The sequence below is a fragment of the Piliocolobus tephrosceles genome, chromosome 7 (assembly GCF_002776525.5).
Source record: "Piliocolobus tephrosceles isolate RC106 chromosome 7, ASM277652v3, whole genome shotgun sequence".
Lineage (NCBI taxonomy): Eukaryota > Metazoa > Chordata > Mammalia > Primates > Cercopithecidae > Piliocolobus > Piliocolobus tephrosceles.
The window spans coordinates 12,689,220-12,702,490 of record NC_045440.1 but is presented as its reverse complement, the minus strand read 5'-3'; the positions used below and the strand labels follow the sequence as shown (position 1 = coordinate 12,702,490).

General features: G+C 36.7%; 1 protein-coding gene and 1 non-coding gene across 5 annotated transcripts in view; both read left to right on the top strand.

The window, feature by feature from the left end:
* SGCZ (sarcoglycan zeta) overlaps positions 1-13,271 on the top strand; it is a 1,168,508-nt gene that overhangs the window by 755,173 nt on the left and 400,064 nt on the right. The gene's annotated exons all lie outside the window — the stretch shown is intronic.
* Positions 3,315-3,418, top strand: LOC111547419. The gene has a single exon (XR_002733129.1). It is a non-coding gene; the product is annotated as a U6 spliceosomal RNA (small nuclear RNA).

The following is a 13,271-nucleotide window of genomic DNA, read 5'->3' as shown; positions in this document are numbered from 1 at the left end:
TTTAGTTCCTGAAACAGCGTTATATGAGCTTCTAATTCCACTTTTCTGTCTCAAAAATGAGTTGTTAAAATAATTATTTTTTGAAATGATCAATTCTCACCTTGAAAGGGCTTAATACATGATCTGGATTGTTATAAGAGGTCTGATGTTTTTACCGGTATGTTTGTATTTCTGTTACATACATCAATGTCAAACACTCATTTCCTGAGCTGTTTTCAGGAACACAATCTGACTTGTAATGGACACTCAATAAATGCTTGGTTGGAAGATCAAATCAACACCTTATTTCTATGAATTCTAATATCATATGAAAGTGATCTTTTATACTCATCAATGAAACAGAGAGAGATGAGAGAGGAAGAGCAATTAAGACTAAGGGGATGAGAATCAGACCTCATTTTGCAATGTATTTCCTACATTGTTCATTTTTGAATGCTTTGAAATACTTACCATACTCCAAAAAAAAAAAAAAACGGTATTTCCTAGGCAGAAAATGGGATTTAAACAAAGTCCATATTTCTATCTTACAATAACTTACACTGTAATGCACAGAAGACATACATTTCTAAACTATTCTATTTATAGAAAATGTAGATAAATTTAGGTGAGCAAGATGCAGGAGAAAGTTTAGTAATCAAGCTGAATGTGATTGTGAGATTCAATCTAATATTATCTTCTACAATTATTGTATCATTGTAAAAGTTGACATATCTGTTGAAATAAAAGGCAGGAGAGTTGGCCGGGCTTGGTGGCTTGGGAGACCAAGGTAGGCGGATCACAAGGTCAGGAGTTCGAGACCAGCCTGACCAACATAGTGAAACATCGTCTATACTAAAAAGACAAACATTAGCTGGGCATGGTGGCATGTGCCTTTAATCCCAGCTACTCAGGAGGCTGAGGCACAAGAATCTCTTGAACTTGGGAGGCAGAGGTTGCAGTGAGCCGACATCACACCACTGCACTCCAGTCTGAGTGACAGAGCGAGACTCCATCTCAAAAAATAATAATAATAATAAAAATAAATAAATAATAAAAAATAAAAATTAAAAAAAAGGCAGGAGAGTTTTTGGGTAAGCCAGTGAAATCTGCTGCATGATGTTAGGAGAGAGGTTAGTCAATGTGATTAGGCCAGATGTGTTTACTAATTGAGGCCTAGGAAAGCTGGATTCCCAACCTCTCACAGAGACTGGGAGATAGGGGAGCTAAATTGTGTAACATTTATATTAACGATATACTTAATATATAAGAAAGTCTTAAATATACCAATTTCAAATCTTTTTTCTATTTGGCAATACTTGACTTTCACCACATCATTGTTTCTTATTACCTCTGTTTTGGGTATTGAAAAGTGTGTTAAAAAAAGCCAGACCATCTCCCTTTTTTCCACCTTCCCCTTTACTGTCATTTACATCCTCATGCACATGCACTCACACATATTGACCAAAATTAATTTAGATGTACAAATGGGTTCTTTGAAGCAAAAAAAGTCAATCTAATTGGTAAAAGTGTCATGCCCGTTTGAATTATATTTATAATCTTTTGAAGAAGAAAGAACGTCCTTAATTTTTTGAAGACACTGTTCTGTGTCCATTTTATACTTTTGTGGTCACCGAAAGAAATATGCCGAATCAGGCTGGGCGCGGTGGCTCAAGCCTGTAATCCCAGCACTTTGTGAGGCCGAGATGGGCGGATCACGAGGTCAGGAGATCGAGACCATCCTGGCTAACACGGTGAAACCCCGTCTCTACTAAAAACTACAAAAAAAAAAAAACTAGCCGGGCGTGGTGGCGGCGCCTGTAGTCCCAGCTACTCGGGAGGCTGAGGCAGGAGAATAGCGTGAATCCGGGAGGCGGAGCTTGCAGTGAGCTGAGATCCGGCCACTGCACTCCAGCCCGGGCGACAGAGCGAGACTCCGTCTCAAAAAAAAAAAAAGAAAAGAAAAGAAAAGAAATATGCCGAATCATAGACACAGTGAATATAGTAACTGGTAATTTAAAATGTTTAATTTTTACAAGTTATTGTTCCCATTCTAATTTTTGAAGTCAACCACAGCCTCTTACAAAATAGCCTTGTTAAACTAATTCGCTGATAATGAATTATTAAGTAAAAGGTGAATTCCGCAGGAGTTTATATTGCCCTTTTATGTTTAATAAAATTAAGAGCCTGAAAAAACGGATGTGTTCTGTAAATTTGAATTAGTTTATATTCAGTTCCACTGGTTGCAGTGTTTTATCTTTATATTAACTATATATATATATTTGGTTGATGAATTTTTTCTTTTAGATACTGCCGCTGAATCCATGGAGGAAAAAAGGGTAAATTTCCAGAACTAATTAATCTTTAGTTAAATGTCAAAGAAAAATTGCAAGAGATGGTGTTAAAGAGGTGGATAAAATGTTATTTAAGACTATTGCAAAAGAGGTCCAAATTATTGCAATGAGGAGAAAGATTGAATTCAACTCTGCTGAAACAAAAGGCAGGAGAGTTGCATTAGTGAGGGAAATCTGCTGCTTGATGTTAGGAGAGCGGTTGGTCAATGTGATTAGGACAGATGTGTTTTCTCACAGTGATGGAAAGATTGGGGCACTCTCTTTCCAGATGATTACATTTCAATGGATTAGCTCGCAGATCCTCGAGAGGAATTTCCATGTTGTAAAACTGGCTAGAGGCTAGGGGATGATTTACATCTCAAAGGGGCAATTACAGCTTCTTCCAAGTGAGTAATCTTAGGAAGTACAAGTGAAGCGCCTAGCCTCAGAAGGAAACCTCTTTAAACTTTTGTCTAGCTGGAGGGGAGTTAAGGCCATTGTGGTCTCTTGCTCATGAGCAATGGATGAAAACAGTTTATTTTAAACATGGCGATGGGACACAGAATTTCAAACTTTTATCCATAATACAATATAGAATTAATATCAACCCATCAATCTAGGGCTTCTAATAAAAGGACAACAAATGTGTTTTTGTTTGCTTGATTAGTAACATCATCAAACTAGTGAGACAGTAGGGAACAACCAGGTCGTATTTAGACAGGACCAGAAGAAGTTAGAAAGGGGAATCCAGCATTCAGAACTCTTTCCGTGTCAGGGAATTTACTTTTCTGAGAAGCCACCAAAAGTCTGAGCTGCACATTTGGGAGCCTCAGGGATTTAGGGCGGGGAGAAAAGTTGTTTTTTAAAGATTCTCAGAAGTGGGGATCCTGGTTCACCACTGAGATTTCCTGGAAACCCAAAAGACTGTGTCCTGAATGAAAAGATAAGACAGAATTAAACTTGTCATAACACTTACTACAGTGTAGAAACACCAGTCCTTAAGACGCTCACTTAGGTTATACACGAGCTAAAATTGGAATAAAATAGACAAGACTAGCAGACCCCCTATCCAAAGATGACATGTGGATTTGGATTTGTGACACGTTTTTTATTTCTAAAAAGTAGATTGAGGTATGAGTACTTTAAAATTAACGTCAGGGTAACTATATTGCATAAAGTACTATACTTTGCCATGTATCGTTTGTTTCATAAGATATTCCTTATAGCTTACAAATATTATTATTTTTTAAAAAATCAACATACTTGCAAGTATTTTAACAGTACTTGATTCAGGATGGTTTCATATTCTTATTTAGAGTACAAATAAGAATCAAACTTTTACAATTACATTAGGAAATGATGAGGTGGAATATTACTGACCCTACGCAAGTCAAGTGTTAAAGGACCATGATCGTACGGCTAAGCTAAGAGAGAGGACGGTTTGGAAAACCTATTAAAGGCAAATGTTTCCATTATGGAACCATATTCCCTGGAGGAAGCAAAGATGAGGACTGGGAATCTGGGTCAGTCACTCAGAGTTACTTCTAGTGTGAACATGTCACTGCTCTGATTGTGATATTTAGGTAGCACACATATTTCACACAACATATTACTGAACTACATGAAACTGCTTCATCCCACGCTCTACTAAATATTAATCTGTTCCAATGTTCAGGGTTCTGTTAGATTTCATGAGAGATGTATGCTAATACTATTGATTTTACATGATTTTCACCTTAAGAATTAACTTTAAAACGTAATCATTCAGAGTCCAGGTGTGGTGGCTCATGCCCTGTAATCCCAGCATTTTGGAAGGCTGAGGTTGGAGAATGGCTTGAGCCCAGGAGTAAATTAGCTGGGCATGGTGAGGCAAGCCTGTGGTCTCAGCTACTTGGAAGGTTGAGGCACAGCATTGCTTGATCCCAAGAGGTTGAGGCTGCAGTGAGCTGTGATGGTGCCACGGCACTTCTGTCAGTGCAGCAGAGAAACACACACACACACAATTACAAGAAGTGCAGTTAAGTCTAAATTCTCCTTGAGTGACTTTTAGCATAGTATTTACAAATAATGTTTGATCTTTATTATTTAGGGAATATATTACTTAGGAGACAGTCAGCAAGACACCAAATACAATGTCTTTTCTATATTTAAAAATTATTTAAAACAATGGTATGTGACTTGCTGTGGTCACTGTTTCAGAGTCACTAACTTGCATAGTCGCACTTAGTTCTCGTAATATTTCTCGCTGATATATTCATGAAAGTTTATTATGCAGAGCCATATTAATAGCAAACTATGATAGAAATGGAAATAAAAAATATCAGAATTACATTTCCATATGTAAATGTCATTGAGTTGTATAACTAGTTTTATAATCTTAATAGATATAGTGTATAACCAGTTTGTACCTATGTATAACTTGCTGTAATTATTGAATTGTTTCAATCTTTAGAGAAACTTCAGGCATAATAAAGTAACACGTGATGTCTAATAATGTGGCATATTTCCCAGTGTTCTTCTATAGTCATTAAGGTGTAGAAACTGCAGAAAGTTGGATTTTCATGGGCTAGATGCTAAGTAGAGAGAAGAAAATTATCTTTAATCCATTTAGTCAGCAATGAGAACATATAGGTTAGTGTGATACATAAAGGAGTAAACTTGAATTTATTAAAAGATTGCTTATATAAGCAAAACAACCTTACTTTCAGGCTAAACTGTCATTTGTGCTGCATATATTAATATATACATAGTATTTTATATATGTTAATTTATCATAATTGAAACACATTATTCTTATACAATTAACCAAGATTTACCCATTAGTAGTTCAGCATCAAATGTGATCATTCATATAGTACAATATACTTTCTTTGAAATTCTTTATCAGTGTAATTTATATAGTCAAAAATGAATAAATTAGTATTGAAATCAAATACTTTTTTGTGTGTTTTGTTTCTGAGACAGGGTCTCACTCTGTTGCCCAGCCTGGAATGCAGGAGTACAATCACGGCTCACTATAGCGTTGACTTCCTGGGCTCAAGCAATCGTCTTGCTTCAGCGTCCTGAGTAGCTGGGACCACAGGCATGTACCACCATGCCTAGCGAATTTTCAAAATTTTTTGTAGAGACGGGATCTCACTATATTGTTCAGGCTGGTCACAAACTCCTAGGCTCAAGCCATCCTCCTGCCTATGCCTCCCAAAGTGTTGGGATTATAAGTATGAATCATTGCACCAGGCCTCAAATCCCATTTGTTCTACAATTGCCTTCTGCCAATGATTGTCGCCTTTACTTAAAATAAGATTTTCTTTTAAAGGCATGTTTTTTGAATTGTAGAAATCTGATCTGCCTCAGAGATACTAAGTCAGTCTATTAAGGGAAGCCTGGACTTCATGAGTATTAAAAGACACACAGATGATTTCAATGTTCAAGTGTGGATAAGAGATAGAACCTGTGGAAATGAGAGAGAAATTGCGGTGTATATCGGGGCAAGCTAGAGAAACAGAAGCAATAGGACATGTGTATGTGTGTGTGTATAAAGATATATGGTGTAAGAATTGGCTCGTGTTTATGGAGTTAAGACACCTGAAAATTCCCCACTATTTGTGGTTTGCAAACCGGAGACCCAGGGTAGCCAGTGGTGTTAATTCCAGCCTAAGTCTGAAGGCCCGAGAATGAGAAGTGACAAGGGTATAAGGCCTAGTCAAAGGGTAAGAGACAATCAATGTCTCCCCTCGTGCAGTCAAGCAGAGAGACAGAATTCTACCTTCCTCTGCCTTTTTGTTCTATTCATGCCCTCAAGAGGTTGTATGATCCCCACCCTCTCTGGGGAGGTCGTCTACTTTACTGATTCCACAGATGCTAATATCTTCCAGAAACATCCCAGAAATAATGTTTAACCACTATCTGGGCATCCTGTACCCCAGTCAAGTTGAAACAGGAAGTTAACCACCACACCCATCTTAATCAAGCAACAAAAGACTGTTCCAAAATTGTTATACTTGTTAATAGATAAGAAAAGAAAATCGTTTTGTTTGTGAGAGAGAGAAAGGAGATTAAAGGAGGAAAAATCAGACACAAGTATAAAGAGCAAAGTGAAGTGAGGAAAGTGTTTTAACCAAAATTCTGAATCCCAAAGCTTGAGTGAATTCTCCAAAACACAGGAAATGCTGTTTGCTTGTGGAATTATGTATGCTTTCCATAAAAGGTGGAAAGTGTTGCACAGGTGTATGCAGTCTTGAGAGACAGAGATGAATCTGTCATTTGCAGATATGAACACAGCTCAAGGTGGTTACCCTGGACACTCAAGGAGGGGAAATTAGATATTAGATCCGGGGATGGATGCTCAGTGAGTCAGTCAGTCAGTCCCTGGATCACTCAGGTGAAACCTATGTTGATTTTTGCAGCTCTTTCTTTGTCTAGTTCCTACCTTAAATTTAAGATACTTGCTTAGTCCTCCTGCCATAGTATTTCTGTCTCTTTAACTCAGGAGTTTCTTCAGGCTCTGTCTGGGTTCTGCCATCAATGGTGTGGTCCAGTCAGTATCCCCAGGCAGAAATCAGGGGCTATTGTAGATCTTACATTGTTTGTTTCTCTCCTCAACTGCGAAAACCATTCCTTAGTTGCCAATTGTTCAATGTTTGAAAATGATTGTATCATACAGTTTGTCTAGTTTTCTAGTTGTTTATAGTAGAATCAGTTATTATCCCCTGATTAGAGATGGAATCTCTCATCTACTGAACTTTTTAGTTTAATTTAAAAGTTTTTAATTTTTAAAATTTTAATTTCATTACAGGATAATAATCCATTCTCCTAGTATAAAATTCAAAAGTTAGGTGATAAATAATAATTTTAAAAAACTCCCTCCCACTTTCATTCCCAGAGCAAGTGATGTTACAAAATCCTTGTGGCTTCTAGAGTTGTATGTATCTACAAAATAAAATGCTAACTTCAGCCATAATGAAATAATGGGTACTAGTAATTCAATTGCACAAAATGTTTGGTCAAATTTATTGTGAGATTGATAAAAATTATTTTTTACTATTACTGTCACAAAAAGCACAAAATTAATGACTGTAACTTATCGCATGCATTACTGATTAGTGAATTGAGTAATCCCCATTGATGGTGAGGCAGTGATTTCTACGACCCCTTCCCATCTCATTACTTATAAGCCATGTATGAGTCTCCTTTGTTCTATAACTTTTCTGACACTTGTGACTGGAATTTTAAATTTTTTTCACACCGGCTAATGTAAAATGTCATCTTACTCTGTGTTTAAATAGTGTTTCCCTGGTTACCACAATTAAGCATCATATATTAATTGTCTATTCATCTTTTCATATTTTGTATAATGTCTGTATCATTTGTCCATTATTTAATTGGGTTATTTGTATTATTATTTATATATTCTGGATATTAACACTTTGCTGTTTATATGTTGGTTATATTAATATTTTCTTCTAGTTTGTTGGAAGCCTTTTTATTTTCCTTAGAGCATCTTTGATAAATATAAACTGTGAATATTAAAGTTATCAAATATTCAAGATAACTTTATTCATTAAGTCTTTATAAGTCTTTTATTTAAAGAATAATATTCTTTTTTCAAACTTTTAAGTTCAGCAGTACAAGTGCAGGTTTGTTATATAATTAAACTTGTCTCATGGGAGTTTGTTGTTATTATTAAAGACATATGTGACCTTTGAAACAAACAGTTTTGAAATAAATATAGAAGAATATAATATTATAAATATATTCTGTATTATCATTATAAAGAATATAGTCTTTATAATGAAATGTATTTAATATTCAAGAAGTTTATATCTATGTATTATGTGGAACAAGTATAACCTTTTTAAGGTTAGAATTTCAAGCTCCAAGCTCTGTTACTGAAGAAGTCAGCATGATGAGAATGATTAAACACGAACATTGAATAAATTTCCAAATTGAGTATAGAGAATTGTGTGGCAGTTATAAGCATAACTAAATCATGAAACTGGATTTAAGTATGTTGGTGTGTAGCAAAGGGTAAACATTGAAATAGTAGAGAAATTTGGGAAACTTCAAATTTGGGGGCGAGATAAGGTGCATTTGGCAAAGGAAGATGAAGAAGAGTTATCCAGGGAGGCTGGAGAAAAGAGAATATGGTGTCCTGAAGAAAAGAGAAAAAATATTTCGAGGAGCAGTGATTGTAGATGTCAAAGGAGTAGATTGTAGACGCTGTTCCTAAGTGTAATCTAGTAGAATATATTATACTTGGCATTGTGTACTTTATTTATGCATAAAGTATATGGCCAGTGTATAAATAGTTACTTGTATTAGTCTTCTTGAAAACTGTTTCAGTGTAGAAGTAGAAGAAAATAAGCCTGAATGAAATATGTTCAAGAGAGAATGAGATTACAGTAATTGAAGACAAATGATTAGAAATAAAACAGCTATAAAAGGAGAAAAGGCTGGCCTGTGGCGGTGGCTCAGGCCTGTTATGCCAGCTACTTGGGCAGCGGCCACAGGAGAATCGCTTGAACCTGGGAGGCGCAGGTTGCCGAGATCGCTTTGCACTCAAGAGTGAAACTTTGTCTCAAAAATAATAATAATAATAATAATAATAAATAAAACAAAAGGAATGGGAAATGGGGTTCTTGAGGTAGGCCAACTGGGATAAATAAAGTTGTTAATTATTTTCTCATTAAATGAAATAACTCCATTTTGTTGTTTTTTGATGTGAAGGACTTAATGGAGGAGTTAAAATTGCAGAAGCAGCAGCAAGAAAATTGAGGGGATGATAGTCGTGAATAGATAACAGGTGCGATGGCTAATACTGCGTGTCAGCTTGATTGGATTGAAGGATACAAAGTATTATTCCCAGGTGTGTCTGTGAGCGTGTGGCCAAAGGAGGTTAACCTTTGAGTCAGTGAACTGGGAGACCCAAACCCACCCTCAATCTAGGCGGGCACCATCTAATCAGCTGTGAACGCGGCTAGAATAAAAGCAGGCAGAGGAAAGCAGAAAGACGAGACTGGCTGAGTGTCCGGGCCTGCATATTTCTCCCGTGCTGGGTGCTTCCTGCCCTTGAACATTATTACACTCCAAGTGCTTCAGCTTTTGGACTCTTGGACCTCCACCAGTGGTTTGCCAGGGCCTCTCCGGCCTTCGGCCACAGACTGAAGGCTGCACTGTGGGCTTCCCTACTTTCGAGGTTTTGGGCCTCTTTTGGGCCTCGGACTGGCTTCCTTGCTTCCTAGCTTGCTGATGGCCCACCGTGGGACTTTACCTCGTGATCCTGTGAGTCAACACTTCTTAATAAACTCTTTTATATGTACATCTGTCCTTTTAATCCTGTCCCGTTGGAGAACCCGAATAACAGGAGACGGGGCCTAGTCACAGTTAGAGGGGTGGGCGTTGGAAGCAAAGACAGTTCATCCATATGGAAAGGAGAGAGAAGAGAATGTAGGTGTAGATATATGAAGGTGAGCAGATGTAGCGGCCAGATTTTGAAATTCTTGCCAGATTACTACTTTTTTACAAGTGAAACAGAAAATGAACTCATCAACAAGAGTGAAAATGGGAAGGAGAGAAAATAAGAACTGTTACTCTGAAAAAGAGACTGAATGGAGCAGGGAGCATTAATTTTTTGGGAAATATAAAGACATGAGCTTTGCAATCATGAAATTAAGCCAAAACAAATCAACCAGATTCCCTCTTATTCTATTTTTAAATTTCAGTTTCATAAAGTCTGAACATAACATCCATAGTCTGATACAGAAGTGTTTCACTGCCCTAAAAATCCTTTGTGCTCCACCTACTCATCCCTCTGTCCCCCATAACACCTGTCAGTCAATGATTTTTTTTTTTTTAACTGCCTCCATAGTTTGGCCGTTCCTGGAATGTCACGTAGTTGGAATCATACAGTATGTAGCATTTTCTGATTGGCCTCATTCTGTTAGAAACATGTATTTGAGATTCCTTCGTGTATTTTTATGTCTTGATAGGTCATTTGTTTTTAATGCTGAATACTATTTCATTATCTGAGTATATTACTGTTTATCCGTTTACCTAATGAGGGACATCTTCGTTGCTTACAAGTTTGGCAATTATGAATGAAGCTGCTGTAAACATTCTTGTGCAGGTTTTAATGAGGACCTGTTTTTAACTTCATTGGGTATACACCAGGGGGCATGATTGCCAGATTATGTAAGATTATGATTAGTTTTGTAAAACTGCTGCCAAACTGTTTTCCAAAGTGATGTAACATTTTCATTCCTGTAATGAATGAAGGTGCACGTTGTGCCACATCCTCACCAGAATTTGGTGCTGTTTTTCCTATTCATGAGGTTCCAGCTTCATAATTATTCTGTACTTACTTTGAAAATTAAAGTCTTTAACTCATTCCCTGCATCATTTCTTAAACCATCTTGAGTGAGTTCCTTAATGTCTAAAAATCTCCAGAAGATAAAGATTATATATTGAGAGCTGAAGGTGGCAGTACCAAGGAGTGATATTATTGATGGTGATATAAAACCGCGGCTGAAAAATTCTTATATCTAAGGAAGAGGTATGATTTTTCAGACTTATTTCCTATATTTCCTTCTCTTTTCCATGTGTAATCTTAAAATAGTCCGGACTAGCGTATTCTTAGGAAAAGCAGAGCACTTCAAAAAAATTGTTGTTTATAATGTTTAGAAATTTAGACTTAATGTTTTCATGGTAATTAGACTAGACTTAGCTAAACAGAGCCATTTATTAACCTGTTGTATATATTGTTTTAGACAGATTTAGTAGATGATAAACTACTGAAGGAGAATAAAATAGTGTAAAACTACTTAGAGGAGGTATCTAATAAAAATAAAATAATTGTGGCATTTCTACGACCCACACTCAATTTAGAATACTAATAGGATAATAAAAATCACTAGTATGTAAAACAACTCACAGTGATAAGAAGCATAAAAATATAGGTAGCAAATTTCAGTGAAGAATATTAACATTCATTAATGAGCTCATAAAATCAAATGCTTAAAACCAAAGTACTTCAGTATCTCAGTTTGTTTTAAAGGGTTTTGTTGTGGTGATGGTTTTTGTTGTCGTTGTTTTGTCAACAGCCTTCTCCTTATTAATACAATGGTAGTAGGCCAGTGAAAATTCATATGAATAATTTTATTAATAGGTATTATATAGAGTTCAATATTGTTTATAATTTATTACTGTAAATTAGTCACGAAAAGGAAAAGAAACTTAGAGTGAATTTGAAAGGAAGGAAATATTAAGGGAAGTAGAATAAGTAGGGTTTAATTGAATCAAGAATTAGATGAAAAATATCTGCAGGCCGGGCGCGGTGGCTCAAGCCTGTAATCCCAGCACTTTGGGAGGCCAAGACGGGCGGATCACGAGGACAGGAGATCGAGACCATCCTGGCTAACACGGTGAAACCCGTCTCTACTAAAAAAAATACAAAAAACTAGCCGGGCGTAGTGGTGGGCTACTTGGGAGGCTGAGGCAGGAGAATGCCTGAACCCGGGAGGCGGAGCTTGCAGTGAGCTGAGATCCGGCCACAGCACTCCAGCCCGGGCGACAGAGGGAGACTCCGTCTCAAAAAAAAAAAAAAAAAAAAAAAAAAAAAAAAAAAAATCTGCAACCAGTAGGTGGTCCTCAAACATTTCCCATTTCGTGGGAACTAAATGGATATATAGTGTGGATAGCAAGTGTGATTACAGCATGATTTTGTACCTTTTGGAAAGCACAATGAGGGGAATGTAGTAGTTTGGTTTAGAGTACATGAATGTCTCTTTCTAAAAGTGTATGAGGGAGATTGGGGACTAATTCTCTAAGACAGTGAAGCACAAGGCAAAAAGTATGTATGCAGAAGTCAAACTGTACTGGATTTTAGTTCTTATTTGGTCACTTAACTGTACGAGACTCTGGCAGCCAATTTGTCATGAGTTCATCATCTCATCTTAAAATATGAATCTTAATAACTATCTCACCAAATTGTTGTAAGAATCAATGTATTAGCATACATAGTGGGACTTGGGCAGAGTTTGAAATACAGAAATTGCTCAATAAATGAATCATATTAGTCTTACTAAACTCTGACCATTAGCCATAGATAAGTAGATGTTCTCTCAAGAGTTAGAGGGAGAAATTTGGCATCATTGTGACCTTTTTAAAATTACTGGCTCACTTATAATTTGTTATTTTAATTTTCATTATAATAAATTACATACACACATGCATATATATGTGTATTATTCAGTGTTCTACAGAGAAATAGAATCAGCAAGACATGTAGAAATATATAAGGAAAGATGATGGGAAGCAGCTCATATTCATTATTATGGAGACCCGCACATCCAGCGTTCTATCTGTAAGCTGGAGAACCCATCCTCTGCTTTTTGTTCTACTGGGGCAGGTCCCAGTGAGTTGGTAGGATGATGCCTACCAACACTGGTGAGAGTGGACCTCTTTTACTCCTGACTCTTGACTACACATCAAATGCTAATACAGAAACACTCCCACAGAAACCCCCAGAAATAGTGTTTTCCCAGCTGTCAGGGCATTCCTTAACCCACTCAAGTTGAGTCATAAAAATAACCATCAGGCCAGCACAATGGCTAACACCGGTAATCCCAATACTTTGGGAGATAAGGCAGGAGATTTGCTTGAGGCCAGGAGCCGAGATCAACCAGGGCAACATAGTGAGACCCTGTCTTTACAAAAAAAAATAGCTAGGCATGGTGGTGCAAACCTGTAGCGGGATGCTATCTTGAATCGAGGAGTTTGAGGTGACACTGAGCTGTGATGACACTACTCCAATCTGGGTGACACAGAAGAAGTAAAAAAAATAATAATTATCACAATATGTATATTCAACATTATACTATTTGAACTAATATAATGCTTGTGTGTGTGTGTATGTGTGTATATATATATATATATATATAATCGATACAAAACTTGTCATATAAT